The sequence below is a fragment of the Tamandua tetradactyla genome, chromosome 5, assembly GCF_023851605.1.
Source record: "Tamandua tetradactyla isolate mTamTet1 chromosome 5, mTamTet1.pri, whole genome shotgun sequence".
Lineage (NCBI taxonomy): Eukaryota > Metazoa > Chordata > Mammalia > Pilosa > Myrmecophagidae > Tamandua > Tamandua tetradactyla.
This window is the reverse complement of record NC_135331.1, coordinates 177858313-177874027: the sequence shown is the minus strand read 5'-3', so window position 1 is coordinate 177874027 and position 15715 is coordinate 177858313. Positions and strand designations below refer to the sequence as shown.

Sequence of the window (15715 nt, the reverse complement as noted above, 5' to 3'; positions counted from 1 at the left end):
CCTACCAGAAGAAGAAATACGGATGGCCAAGAGGCACATGAAGAGATGCTCAATGTCCCTGGCCATTAGAGAAATGCAAATCAAAACCACAATGAGATATCATCTCACACCCACCAGAATAGCCATTATCAACAAAACAGAAAATGACAAGTGCTGAAGAGGATGCGGAGAAAGAGGCACACTTATCCACTGTTGGTGGGAATGTCAAAGGGTGCAACCACTGTGGAAGGCAGTTTGGCAGTTCCTCAAAAAGCTGAATATAGAATTGCCATACGACCCAGCAATACCATTGCTAGGTATCTACTCAAAGGACTTAAGGGCAAAGACACAAACGGAGATTTGCACACCAGTGTTTATAGCAGCGTTATTTACAATTGCAAAGAGATGGAAACAGCCAAAATCTCCATCAACAGAAGAATGGCCAAACAAACTGTGGTATATACACACGATGGAATATTATGCAGCTTTAAGACAAGATAAACTTATGAATCATGTAATAACATGGATGGACCTAGAGAATGTTATGCTGAGTGAATCCAGCCAAAAACTAAAGGACAAATACTGTATGGTCCCACTGATGTGAACGGACATTCGAGAATAAACTTGAAATATGTCATTGGTAACAGAGTTCAGCAGGAGTTAGAAACAGGGTAAGACAATGGGTAATTGAAGCTGAAGGGATACAGACTGTGCAACAGGACTAGATACAAAAACTCAAAAATGGACAGCACAATAATACCTAATTGTAAAGTAATCATGTTAAAACACTGAATGAGGCTGCATCTGAGCTATAGGGTTTTTTTTGTTTTTGTTTGCTTGTTTGTTTGTTTTTTGTTGTTGTTGTTTTTTACTATTATTACTACTTTTATTTCTTTTCTTTATATTAACATTTTATATCTTTTTCTATTGTGTTGCTAGTTCCTCTAAACCGATGCAAATGTACTAAGAAACAATGATCATGCATCTATGTGATGATGTTAAGAATTACTGAGTGCATATGTAGAACGGTATGATTTCTAAATGTTGTGTTAATTTCTTTTTTTTTTCTTTCCGTTAATAAAAAAATAAAAAAAAAAAAAGAGTAGAGGGAGGAGATGGGAAGAAGGGTGCAATATGGCTTATCTATGGCTTTAGCCACCCCAACCCCAGGACGACAGGACGACAAAGCATCTCACTGTCATTACACTATTTTCTAGGTCTCATTACATGAGAGCCTTTATAGGGGAAAGTGAGAGCTAGAAAGGATAGTAAGTTGTTGAGGCAGAATTTGGACTGGAATCCAGGTATTGAGGAATATTTTAATTATTCTTAAATAAAAAAGAGAGAATTGGAAGTTGAGAAATAGTTACATTTAGATGACACTTAATGAAGGCTGGCACTTATGGCAGAAGAGACTGTGCTCTGCCTAGAGACAGTGTGAATGGCATGGCCCAAGGTTGTACAGTGTGGCCCTGAACTTACTACGTAGAGCCAATGAGAGTTAAGAGTGAGGCTAAGCCTGGTATGCTGAGGAATGTAGCCATCTGCCTTGATTGGGAAATGAGATGGGTTATAAGCTGCGTCCTAATAATTAGAATTGATCTGACCAAATTAAAGTGCAAATATTCCAGCTTTTTCTAGTATGCAAGACCAACTTTTTCCATTAAGCACAGTTGTCACATTGCCTAGGGCCAATGATACTTTAGGGGGCCCCTGAAAATGTCTTCATTTCTTTTAGAATCAGAAGAAAACAACCCAAATGTTTAGGTCAAAGAAAATGTTTTAATACATAATATTATCATCTTTGTCTTTATAACAGTACACTCATTGTCATAGTTTTCCAGGCCACTATGACAAATGTCACGTAATGGGTTGGCTTAAACAACAGAATGTACTGGCTCATGGTTAGACGCTGGAAGTCTTCCTTCTGTGGTCGGTAGTCTTTGGACAGGCCAACAATCATTGGGTACCTTGACTTTCCTGTCATGTGACGACGCTCTCTCCTTCCTCTTCTAGATTCTCGCGACTTCTGCTTTTGTTCTCTGACTATGCCTGAATTTCTTCTGCTTGTAAAGTACTCCAGTTATGCAGGTCAAGACCCAGCTTCATTCAGTTGGGCCATATTTGAACTAAAAATAACATCTTTAGGAGATCCTATTTACAATGAGTTCATACCCACAGGATTGTGGATTAAGTTTAGGAATATTAAAAATTGGCACACACAGTTCACTCTAACACAGTCATAAAATACGACTTTTAATATTCTGTATGTATGAAGGGATCTATGAAGACAAAAGTGCCCTGGACCCATGAAAGTCATAATGCAGCCCTGCTTGTAGGTTCCCATCTGACAAATTTTAATTTGTCCTTGAATTTAAAGTATTCTCCATGTGGGTTTGATACTATGATTGGGTTAATTAGGAAATGAGCTGGAGAAGAGAAAAGACATTCTAAAAAATTTGCAGGATGTGAATTCTCTATAACACTTTTTTAAGTTGGACGTCAATTAACAACCAGATAAAGAATAACTTCATCCCTCATATTAGATTGCAATAGAAGTAGCACAGAGTAGCTGAAATAGCTTTAGAATGGAAGTCAAGATTTGACATTTAGTTTATTACTGGCAAGGCCCAATCCAGCTATGAAAAATTGGGAAATCCATTCAACCTCAGTGGTCCTCACTGGAATTAGATGAACTTACTTTTCCTTTCTAAACTACCCAAAACTGTCTGACTCAACAATGAGTAACACGAGTCCTTGCTCTAGCAAAATTGAAAGTGTAGAAAAGCCCAATCTAATATGAGATCCTATTTCTCTTCAGTAACAACAAGTATGAGGACAATATGAAATTATCAACTATTATCTTTAAGGAAAGATGGCCAAGTCTTGGAGAAAAGAGATTTACTGACTTCTGCTAGGCCTCTCTAACCAGAAAGGGGTAAAGTAGAAGAGACTGAAGAGAGAGGAAGGAGGAAGACATTAAAACCAGGTGGCAGGTCAGAAGATGTGATAATGACTTAATAGGAACAGTAAATGATTATTGCTTCAAATTGGTTAAATTAGATTTTAAATTTCAGTCTGGGCAGAGGTCAGGTGCAACACAATGGGAAACAGAGGCCATAATGAATGAGAAAAGAAAGTGTGTTACTCTCAGGTCCCAGAGAGAGGGGAGGACACTGTGAGGGATTAGCGAGAACATGACGGGCTTGGGTGTTCAACCAGCTGGTGGAGAGCACATAGGCCGAGTGGGACAGCCCCGTGGGCTGGTGACTTTATGGTGGTCCTTCCAGGGCTGGAGGTTGGTAGGTTTCTCATGAGAGTCAGGGATTGGTTAAAGTAAATGTGCATTAAAAGGGAAAGCGACTGGGGGTTCGAGGGTGGTGGGGATATCTAGCTTCTCATTTGGGACCAGCTATGGGTTTGGGGTGAGGTGTGGGTGGTGGCCACAGATGTGAGTTTGGGCTCTGGGGAAGTTTATGCCTCCAGTAAAATCTGCTTATTAACTAGGCCAGAGGTCAGTGGGGAGGCGAGTGGCTTAGCCCAAATAAGATGGATGCTGAGGCAGCACACAAGATTTTGATGGTTATAACAATTATGAAAACAATGATGTTAAGCACATAGAAGAAACAGATATGATATTATAAAGGAAGAATGCTCTATAATACTTAAATCACAGAAATGCAGTATATTTTTGTAGTTCATGATTTATATAGTTTCTTCTTTATATTTGTCTATAATTGTAATGTCCTTGGATTATACTGAAAAAATATGAAGAAGGAAAGCACCTTAAATCCTATACTGCAGTAAAGACCATTAACACCTACTATATTTCCTTCCAGAACATATATTTATAAACAAAATTTGGATCATGATTTATATGCAGTTTTATATCTTTCTGTTTTTAAAATATTTATTTTCCCATGGAACCAAATATTCTTTAAAATTTGGGTCTTAAATGGGCTACAGTGTTTCAGTGTCTGGATGCAAGCATACCCTGTTGGTTTAATTCTATGGTTTCAAACCCCCCACTCTCCATCACGTGGTGATGTGTGCCAAGGGTCTCTACACAGCAGTTATGTTCTATGTGCAGATGACAGTGTGCTTGGATCTTAAATCCACAATGCTGAATGGGAGAAAAGTGAGAAACAAAATAAGATATATAACATAAACCACTCCTATAAATAAAAGTTCATGCATACAAAAGGAATTCACATTCTGCAAGAAGCAAAGGGCACTGTACAAACACTCAATTTGTGACATGGCCTTGACCATATCAAGTAAAGCTATGCATACACAGCAAAAGATGAGCCTGAAGGTCCTTAGCAACCCTCTCAGGAAGAGCAAAACTAGAAACTGCCCAAATGCCCATTAACCATAGAATGGATAAACGAATGATGGCATTACACAAAATGGAATATTTATACAGCAATAAGAATGAACACTCTTTATCAGCAAAATACATGGCTGAAGCTCACAAATACAACATTGAGAGCTAAGAAAGCCAGACACGCAGAATGCAATTGGTAGGCTTCCATTTTTATAAAGTGCAAATCAATCCAAGTTAATCTATTCTGTTAATAGGATGGTGGTCCCCCTGAGCTGAAAGCCACCAGAAGGGGACATAAGGACTTGTAAGGTCCTGTCAATTTCTACTTGATTTTGGCACTTGATTTTGGAACATACATAGGTATGCTCAGCTTGTGAAAATTAATTGAACGTACAATAAGGATAAATGAAAATTTAAATTTGTCTATTGTATTGCAGTATTAAGATTTTTTTGTTATATATTAAATATGCTGGAATGGTTACCCATCAAGAGGGGCATGACAAGAGAATGAATGAATGAATTTCAAAGAAATGGTTTTCAGAATTGATTACTGAAAAATGCCAAGCAGTCTCTTAATTTGATTATGAGGTTTATAAGAATAAGATGATACACATTTTGCTTCAGGAGTTTTTAGAAAATTTGTGACAGAAAATGAAATAAGCAAGCAAATAGATGTGTCTTGGATAATTAAATTTCAATACTTCTCCAAAGGCAATATCAACATGCGGTAATTATGGTATCAGAAATATACTTACTTTACCTTAATTAATATTTATAAAAATTATGCTAAGACATTTCCATTTCTAAAACATAGTATTTCTTTTCCTTTTTCCTTTTTTTTCTTTTTCTCCACATTTCAACTTCAGCCACAAACTTTCTAAAAGTTGTTGAATATAATCACTGACACTTCCTTCTGGAATGAGACATTTTTCTTTCCAGAACAACCTAAACAGGTTACAAATCTCAAAACGCTTCTAATGTTAATACCCCACAAAGAATTGCTACAAGAGTTGTTTTAGGTTATCCTGGGTGACATTTATTAAGATCAGAAAGCCCAGCGATAAGGCTGTCAAAAATGTTGATTTTATTTAACTCTTTAGATCTTGCTAACCTGCTCAGCCCAGGAATCCTAATTCTCATAATTGCCTATATTAGATGCTTAGTGGATATGAGGCAAAAATAAACCAGCTTAAGGAAGACGCATATGACTTTCTTTTACATTAGTTTTCACAGGTGGTTTTAATTCTGTGTAATGACTAAAATGAAAAGAATTTCAAGGAACAGTGAATGTAATGTTAGGCATATAGAAAAACTTTCACTGGGCTCTCTAATTCTATTTTTCAATGATTTAAGTTTAATTAGAATCAAGGTTTAAACCATGAATCATTTTCCGTATCCTTTCTGTGTTGGAAAGGGATGATAATTTTTACATGGAAGCCAACTCAGACTTGCCCTCATGTGTGATTTATTTTTAAACAATTAAAAACATCTTGCAACTGGATTATTTCTTAATATCTGTTATTGCTTTTCTTTTGAGTTTTAAGCCAAACTTTACTTTTTAGAAACAAGAACTTACTAATGTATAATTTCAGAATGTCTTTTTTTTTTTTAAGAACTGCAAATCCATTCCTGTGACAAACTCCTTCTTTGTGTATCCTCAACTTTTCCTGATTGTTCATTCTTGCTCAAATTGAACCTTGCCTTACGAAACTGGGTTCCAGTAATACTTACGGAGCTTGTTTGTATAGGTGTGCATGTACTGTGTATTGAAATATATATGCATGTATATCACACTCTGCCGTCTGAGGATGGTTAACGAATAGGACCCCGGAATCATCTGTTCTGTCCTTTTACTTAAGGCAGGATGGAAAGCCCTGCTCCAGGAGCTATGCAAAGTTCTGGTTAAACATTGCCCTAGCGTTTGCACTGCTCCGTCTGTTGTTTTTACGTTAAAGACTCAGCTCAGGTTGGAGGCGGTATTGACTTTGTAATTAAACCATTTTACCTTCAGAATTTTGTAATCATTGCATTTAAAACCATCTGTTGAGGTGAGAGAGTGAACTCCTTTCCCCCTCAAGATACAGGAAAAAAATCTACAGTGCTCTTTTTCATTTTCTTTCAGAATTCTGATTTTAGGGTGCTTGCCGATTTGCTTGCACATCAGAAGACATAAGGAGGAAATTCTCTCTTGAGAGATGGAAAAAGAAGACTGTCATAGAATTCGAAATAAATGCAGATGAAAGTACTTGCCTCTTGTAGATGCAGAGTTAGTATTATTTTCTTAGAGGATGAAAGCTTGATATTGAAGACAACTTTGATATGTTTCACAATACTGGAAACTTTTCTTGCTCATTTACCTTAGTTTCTTGTCAGGACTATAAAAGTGTGCATTTGTCACATGTACTGTGGTGCTTATTGTAGTACATACAGAAGTGTGCATTTGTCACATGTACTGTGGTGCTTATTGTAGTACATACAGAGGCTCATAGAACACAGCAGAATGTTCCCGGTGGATGGCTTTTAAATCAGCGGCTTAGGAAATGTATTGGCCCTGCAGTGAAGCAGAGGCACAGGTCCTGCCTTTCTGGCCCCGAAAAAAAGAGGAAGGAGAAGAGTGGCCTAATCTGCCCCTCTGTTAAATGTTTTTAAAGAGCATGGAATGAATCTCATCTCCTACCTCCAAAACACGCATAGGGAAATGTCTGCACTACTGTAAGTTGCACCTTTTGCATTTGGGAGATGTAGCAAAGAGAGTTTGAAAATACCCACTTTGGAGTCAGATCAGGACCCATTTCATATCTCTGTTGTGTTTTAATTCATGGACTTGGGCTAGTTACTTAACTTCCCTACCTGAGGACCATCATCTATAAAATAGTCAAAGTAAAAGTAACTCCGTCACAGGTTGTTGTGGGGTCTTTATGAGATAATGAATTAGAGTCCTGCTACAGCGCATGGCATGTGGAAAGCGTACCAACATTTACTTATGCTTTGCTCTCAAATGATCACTCTACTGAAAGCAAGTTCTTGAGGCATTTCACCTTTACATTTCAGTAGAGATTATATCAACAAAAATAATTGGATGTGTAGCTTGGTGGTGGACATTTAAAGCAATTCAATGGTTCTCTTTGACTGACATCTGATATATATCTTCATTTAGGGTGAGAAACAAGGGAGGGAAATAATTGCCAATTATCATAAAATCCATTATTAAATAAAGGTTTATTTTTCCTTTCCTTTTTTGTTTTTGTTTTTTTGTTTACAAGTAGTTTGAAAACTTTATACCAAAGGCCTAATTCAGAGATTCCTCCTAAACAGCTCACGACAAGTCAACAATAGCTGGCTAAAGCATGGGACACGTGTGTGATGGGGTGCAAGGAAGGGGTGGGGCAGGAGCAAGGCATAAGGCCAATCCCAGGCAGAATGCTAATGGCTCTGAATGCAGGCCAGGTGCTTAGCTTTAACTCAGGCTTTCCTTGCTTACTGGATGTGTAATTTTTGGGAACCCACGTAATCTCTCCTGTACAGTTTTCTCATCTGTAAAATGGAAATAACGATGGTACCTACTACCTCATATGGTTGATGTGAAAGCTTACTAAGGTAATGCATACAATGCACTTTTAGCACAATCCATGGACCATATGCGGCACTCAGTAGATTTATCTTCACTACAAGGATGCCAGAGTTAACATGTGCAGACTGCCTCTGAGTAGTGGAATTCAAGATAAGAGAGTTGCCACTGATGTCGCGAATAGTTAAGAGCATTTAACTCCTCTTACTTGTTCTCTGTTAATCAAAAGGCTTATTTTTTTCTTCTATGGGGTTGTTGTGACCGTATTAATATGAACCCTTATTAAAGTCATAGTCATGCCAGAAAACCAGTAAGGCAGCAATCCTTTTTACCCCGTAATGAAAGATGAAAAGTAATTTTCCTTTCACACTGTGCAAGACACTTAACAGTTACTTAAGGAACATGCATTCAGTTGAGTTGCATCAATGACATACATCACCATGAAATCCTGGATGTGATTCGGATGTGGTTCTGATTAGAAAAGACAAGTAAGACTTTCATAAAATTGTGTCTTATTTATGGTTAAGAAAATAAAGTGTATGCAATTGTATTTTGATTTTATTATAGTTAGCTTATAATAAATATTTATGATAATAATCCCCCAAATTCTGGGGATATAAAAACTTCATGTAAATGCATAATCTAGGTACACTTTAGGATTTGTAAAACTGTTCTAATAAGTAGGAAATTTATAGACTAGCTATGAAAACATGTAAAATTATGCAAAATTGAAAAGAAACTAAAGCTAACAGTGAAAAAAAAGAATGTTGTAGAAAAGGAAATTATTTTGGCAGCTTCAGGGTTTCCTATTCACTTTGGGCTTTCTACAGAATATACAAATCCTATTTCACATCCCGTAATCAGTCGAGAGAGCAATACTCTCTGGAACCCTGGTAGCTCAATGGCACATCCTTGAGCTATGGCCAAACTCCTTCTCTTTGGAATTGGGAGAAAAGAAGGGGTGAGATGGGAAGCCTTGGAGGACCAACACAAATCTCAGCTAAACACAAAAACAACAACCTGATTCTGTTCAGGGAGTTACAACTAGACCTTTAGAATTACATGTGAATATATTAATCATAAGCCATCATTAGCCAGTTCATATAATTTTCTTGTTCTTATCGGTATAGATAAAATGAGGAAGACCAGATGTGAGGGAAAGCACGGGAACTCATCAGCTGGGCACCAGCCTCCTATTGTCCTCTGGCTCTGCTCATCTTGTCCTTTCACAAAGGCATCAGCTTTGATCTCAGTGTGACTGTTTGACAAAGCCAGTTGCAGATGCTCTTCATGGAGCCAGCAGATTACAGACAATACCATGTTAAAGAAATGCTATCTTCTAGCCGTGTCTGCACTGGAAGTTATCTCTATATTCTGGGTTATGCTTGTTTCAAGGCATCCCAGAAATGAGGGGACCGTGGAATGGAAGGCATCCACTTATCTGAGCTACAAAATCTCGCTGAGAAAGACCAACTTTTGCAGCAAGATGAAAAAAGAGAAGTAGCAATTGAATATGCCATAAAATATATAGATTTACTTTCAAGGAGTGCCCAGAAAGAATGAAGGTGAACACAAGCAGTTAAATATGCTCCATTTCCACCCCCCACCCCCAGCCCCTGGAAAACATCCATCGTCACCTGTTGAGAGTAAGCAGCATTAATATAATTAAATGGTTGAGAGTTAACTTGCAAAGATGTGATATTACTCTTGAAAACCCATTCTGAGCTTCGGTGTCCCTGTTACTTAGAAAGGAGATGATGATTTAATTTTGGTCAATAAGTATGGAATGAAAAATGCCATTTTAATCATTTTGCTTAAAGTGATCTTTAATATAAATATATGTGGTTTTAAGTTGCCACAAAGTGCAAAGCCCTTTATTTCAAAATTTGAAATTATATTCTCAAAATTTGGCAGATGGCATTGTTGATGATGTCAAAGGAATAGACTTAGTTTCATGCTCATGTTTGCAGAGTGAGCAAGTCATTCCTGATTTCAGCAGCAGTGGAAACATCAAATTAAATGACATTGCCCTCCAATCACATTTCTTTCACATTTGTGAAAGAGAAGCCCTTTCTCAGCTTCTTTTCCCTTTAAAAATGGAAAGAACATATACTCATCTTTAAGATTTACACAGCCTCATGCCCAGAATGGCATCACTCTAGGGCTGATTTTGTGATGTTCACTCTTTTTCATTATCCCAGTCTCTCTTGTCATTCATGTTTGAAAGCTTCCCAAAGTCCCAGTTATTTATTTACCTCCACGAGGCACCTTCACCAAAAACTTTTTTTTGTCCAAATTAAATAACTATTGTTTAAAATCTGGTTTATGTTGAAAGGATACAAATGGTCTGCTGTATTTTGGTTTTCATCTTGTCTTGGGCAACTGCAATAATCTCTCTAAAATTAACTGTGTGCATATGTATCATCAGTCCTTAGAATGCCTGTCATTTTCTCTTGACTTGGGACCAATGAAATGGGACAATACAAAGAAGTTCCATAACAACAAGACAAGCAAGTATTCAGGGTTAGATGTGTCCACAAATCTGGTTGAGAAAGTTCAAATAATGCCTGCTGGGTAGAAATATTCTCAAGATACACAGGTTAGCCCCTGGTCACTAGCAAAATATCTAACTTCTTTTCCACTATCACTACACTTTAATTGTCAACTCTTAAATCTTGATATTGTGATTGTTATAATACATGATGTTTAGTTTTTTTCAAATTACGAGAGTAATCAATAAAATTCAATGATTATAGAAATCATTAAATCGAAAGTCCCTGTAATTTTCCTCACCCTGTAAAATCGCTATCAATAATTTGAGGCCTAATCATCTCCCTGACATCTTATTTATACATACACCACAATATATAGGTACGTTTTCAAGAAAAGTGTATCTTGCATAAGAATTTGCCAGCTGTTTCCCCACATTCAGAAATCTTTCCATGTTTTTCTGAAGAACATTAGGTTTTAAAATTCATTCTGGGAGAAAAAACAACAACTCATTTTGTAAAGTATTTGCTTTCAGAAATATCTAAGGCAGATACAAATATTTATCAAATGTGATAAGCTCAAATGGAAAGTATAAAGACACTGCCTATTAAGTATCTTACCCTGCTTAAAAGATAGTACGTCCAAAGGCCCAAGGAAAATGGAAAAAAGAATGAATTCTCTCATTTTTATTATAGTTGAGGCTGCAAGGGTCCCCAAATATTTGTACCCCACAAGGATCCAATAAGAAGTTATGAGCGGATATTGCTCTCTGGCTTTCTTTCCATATCCCTTCTTTCTTTTCGCCCCTTACCCCTCTCTTCCTCACTCTTAACCCGGCATCTAGAGTATTTTTCTGCATACCCATGACAAAACATTTCTAATTTTAAAAGTCTGAAGTTATTGCAAGAGATTATCTTCTCCATTACATCAAGAGTAAATGATTTTTGTGAGCCGTTTTCATCCCCTTTAAATGTTCTTTTAAAAAACGAAGAATTTGAATACACAGAATATGTTTCTGTTCAGATGATAGGCAAATTTATATGGGAACAACTATCTTGTCTTAAGAGTTCTTTCTGTTTCTTACTCTTTCTCTCATTGTGGTAACCAGGGCATAAGGGCAGCCTGAACATGTGGCTCTGTATTTGTTCAAGGGTAATGATCAACCAAGCTCAGAGGAAGGCAGATCAGCTTTCCTAGCTCACCTGCTAAACAGAATTTTTTTTGGTACTCTCCAATTGTGAGTCCATCTGTGCCACCATTAAGAAGGAAAAATTGGCAGAAATAAAGGAGCTGAATACAGTGGGAAATGGACATTTAAAGCTGCTTTGCATATGCATTTGTATGGGCTGCCATTCTATGAATGGAAATGTGTATGTTACTCATTTCTGTGAATCTGAAGAGCCATAAGCTATTTCTTTTTTGTTGTTGATGTTGTTGTTACTTTTAAATTTTCTTCTGCCACAGCATCATCTTATCTTTTTATTTCTTCTTTAGACTTAAAGCAGTGGGCACAATTCTGTTTTCTATTAAGAAACATCAAAGCATGTATATGGACTGTGCAGTACAGGTTTGCTAATAATAGTCTTCAACACAAGCACTCTTTTTGTGTGTGAAGAACAGCAAAAGGGGAAATTAATGTAGGGGATCCCTAGGAATTAGCTAAACTAATACATTTCTTTCAGCACTTGAGGAAAATTCATACGGCATCTTAGAGTTTCTATGTATCTTAATAATTTTTCAAATACATCACTCATATGACATCAATAGATCTCTAGAGTCTCTGATATAACAGCATTGAGCTTCCAGATCACTCTGATGCTAGAAGCAGCTTTCTTGCCCACATCTGAGACATCAGGTGCTGTATAGATCAGCACCAAAAAATAAAATGAGGTTGATTTTCCAATGACTGGGGTTGGCTCTGAAAACCCTATTTCCCCACCCCACAGGAAATGGGTCATGTTACAGAGCCGGCCTAAGCATGTGAAAAGGGAATAGTATGAGAATAGGGTCTATCGGAGCAGGGAAATGAGACAAAACAGTAATAAGTCCCATGGATGCAGCCAAACCACCATAAGGACACCCCTTCTGGGACACTGTTCCACCCATTATCCCCACCTCTCCTAGACCTTCAATGTCTTTCTCTTTGCCAGCTATTTTTCTGTAGTCCAGAAGCATGATTAAATTTCTCCTTTCTGAAAAGAAAAAAACAAAAAAAGAATAATCCTCTTTAACCTGCATCCCCCTCTATCTGCTACCAAATATTTTTCCCTTCAATTTTCAGCCAGGTTTTGAAAGAGTGTTTCACATTCATTGTCTTGCTTTTCTCACTTCCCATTCCTTTTCTCATTTTCTATCACTCACTCAATCCAAACCCATGAAAACTGGCTTTTGCTTAGACCACTCCACTCTGCTCTCACAAAGCCCAACAATAATCCACATATTGCCAAATGCTATAGATGTTTTCCAACTTTCTCTAGGGAGCGTTTCTGCTATGTTTGCCACTATTAACCATCACATATTCTTGAACTCTCTACTTCTTTGCCTTCAAGTTACAACTTTTCCATTTTTCTGCTCCTAGCTCTGATCATCAATCTCTTTCATGGAAGCCTTCTCTTGTGCCTTCTTTTTTACATGTGTTTTTTCAGAAATCTTCTTTGGGTCCATTGTTCTGCCTAGACCGTGTACTATCCATGGGTAATAATTTTGATGCTTATAATTTTAATTTTAACTATCACCTTATGGTAATGACCATCAAGTGTGTATTTCCCTCCTTTACAGTTTCCATGAGTCTCATACTGGGAATAAGCCAGTCCAAGCATGTCCCTAAGTAACATCAAAATTAACTTGTGCAAAACATTTATGTCTCTTTTCACTGTTCACTCTTACATCCCTCACAGAAGCAGTATGCTTCATCCTTTGTTATTTAATCAGTTAATGGAACCACTGCACACTTAGGTGTCCAGATCAGTCTTTTCCTCTCCCATCTCTTTACCAACCACATCCATCCCTCACATCGAATTAATCAAGCCTTGTCTTTATTAACCTATCAAATTTATCACAAGAGTTGAGACCTTTTACAACCTTTAACTGGAATATTGCAGTATCTTCCTCACTGATTATACAAATTGTAGCAACCCAAGGAATTCCAGGTACTAAATACAGCTTTCATTTGATACATGGAGATTCCTCCCATGAGTTTCTTGGACTCCAGCAGAAGCAGGAACACACAGACTAGCTTTATGGAAGCCAACCCAAGCAGCAATTGATCTACTTACTATAACTTTGCGAAGTCCTTAATCATTGGACTTTCAGGTTTGCACTGACCTTGGGCAGAGATTTAGATTTTATTCCTTGGAAAGGGATGTGCAGAAGATGTGTCTGAATCATTCCTTTTAACCAAGGGAATGTGTGATGATGCATCTAGCCATGGAAGCAGGAGAAGACAGATGAGTTGCTAGGCTATTGAGAGGTTTGTTTGCATGGAGAAATAATTTCAAGGGAGGAAGCTACATGTTTATAACCTCATCAATATTAACTGAACCTGAGAGAATGAATTGTGACATTGCCGTTGATAGTGGATCAGCTCATGACCTCCATAGTGCCTGAATTTTACTAAGCATGGCTGTTTAATGGATTTGCTCTCACTTAAATGTTACTTGCTGCTTTCTCTAGTGTGCAGAACATCATTATCTCGTATCTAGACTATTTGCTATATCCTCATGGATCTGTGTCTTTACAAATCCATCTGCATTGTTAACTTGAATTCCAATGGAAGTTCCTATTTTCAGATTACCTTTGTTGACATTTAAGCCAACAAGCCTATTCTGCGATAGATTGTTCTAAAGGTATTATAAATCGATTTCTCCTAACATTAAGCATGAATGGAAATGTGAAATATATTGCATAGTGGTGCTGTGAGGATTAAAATCTAAGGTATTCATAGAACACAAAACTGACATATAGGAAAGAAACACACAGAGATTAATAATATTAACATCTTGGAAGGTATGGTCATTTAAGAATATTTAAACAACTCAGTTATCCCCTCAGAATTTTATTTTGAGCATTTATAATGTTTGACATCCCTATTCTTCACCTCTAAAGTAGACAGGTAACAAAAATGCTAAGGTAGCTGACCAGTATGTTATAGCAGTTTTGTCTCTTGGACATCAGGCATGCCGAAAATAAACTGGGAAATTTAGTCTGCCATCTGAATGATTCCTTATATTAAAAATATATATATATCAAGAATATGTGTGTTTCCTTTCGGGTCTCTGAGCAGCACCACGGCAGTTGGCAAGAACAAGCACCTTACAAAAGGTGGCCAAAAAGGAGCCAAGAAGAAAGTGGCTGATCCACTTTCTGAGTAAGATCGGTGTGATGTGAAAGCACCAGCAATGTTTACCATAAGAAATATTAGGCAAACATTAATTACAAGGACTCAAGGAACCAAAATTGCATCTGATGGCCTTAAGTGTTGTGAGTTTTTTGTTTTTTTAAGGTTTGCATTTTTGAAGTGAACCTTGCTGTTCTGCAGAATGGTGAAGTTACATTTAGAAAATTCAAGCTAATTACTGAGGATGTGCAGGGCAAAAACTGTGTAGCCAAATTCCATGGCATGGATCTGACCCATGACAAAATATGCTCCATGGTCGAAAAATGTCAGACCATGATTGATGACTTGGAAGAAGAAGTCAACAAGTTGATTCCAGACAGCATTGGTAAAGATATAGAAAAGGCTTGCCAGGCTATTTATCCTCTCCACGATATGCCTGTTAGGAAAGTAAAAATGAAGAAGCCCAAGTTTGAATTGGGAAGACTCAGGGAGCCTCACGGTGAAGGTTGTAGCTCTGGAAAAGCAATTGGAGACGAGATGGATGATCACGTGGAACGAACTGATAGATATAAGCCACCAGTCCAAGAATCTGTTTAAAATTCAGACTTTAAAAAGTGCAAATAAAAATTCTTATTTGTGAAAAAAAAAAAGAATATGTGTGTTTATGTTGCAGGTAGATGAAAACAATGCTGGAATTGGAAACTATTCTAGACCATATTATTTCCAATGAGCCAGAAAATCATTATCTTTTTTTTTTTTAATGTCCAACAGTAGGCAATGATTAAGTAAGTTACAGCATATCCGTATGATGGAATTCTCTACAGCTACTAAAAATCTGTTACGGAAATGAAATAACATAGAAAAACGTTTATCATATAATACTAAATATAAACCACTATGCTTATGTTCTCAAATCATATATCCATGTAGGCATGTATGTGTATGCATAAAAATTATATTTATAGGTTTTATTTGCAAAGGACAGGATTATATGAGTTTTTTGTTTTCTTATTTT

The 15715-nt window shown here is 37.1% G+C and overlaps 1 pseudogene; it reads left to right on the top strand.

Annotated features, from left to right (window-relative positions):
* Positions 1–3176: 3176 nt before the first annotated feature.
* Positions 3177–15297, top strand: LOC143683401 (small ribosomal subunit protein eS1 pseudogene; annotated as a pseudogene).
* The last annotated feature ends 418 nt before the right edge of the window (positions 15298–15715 follow it).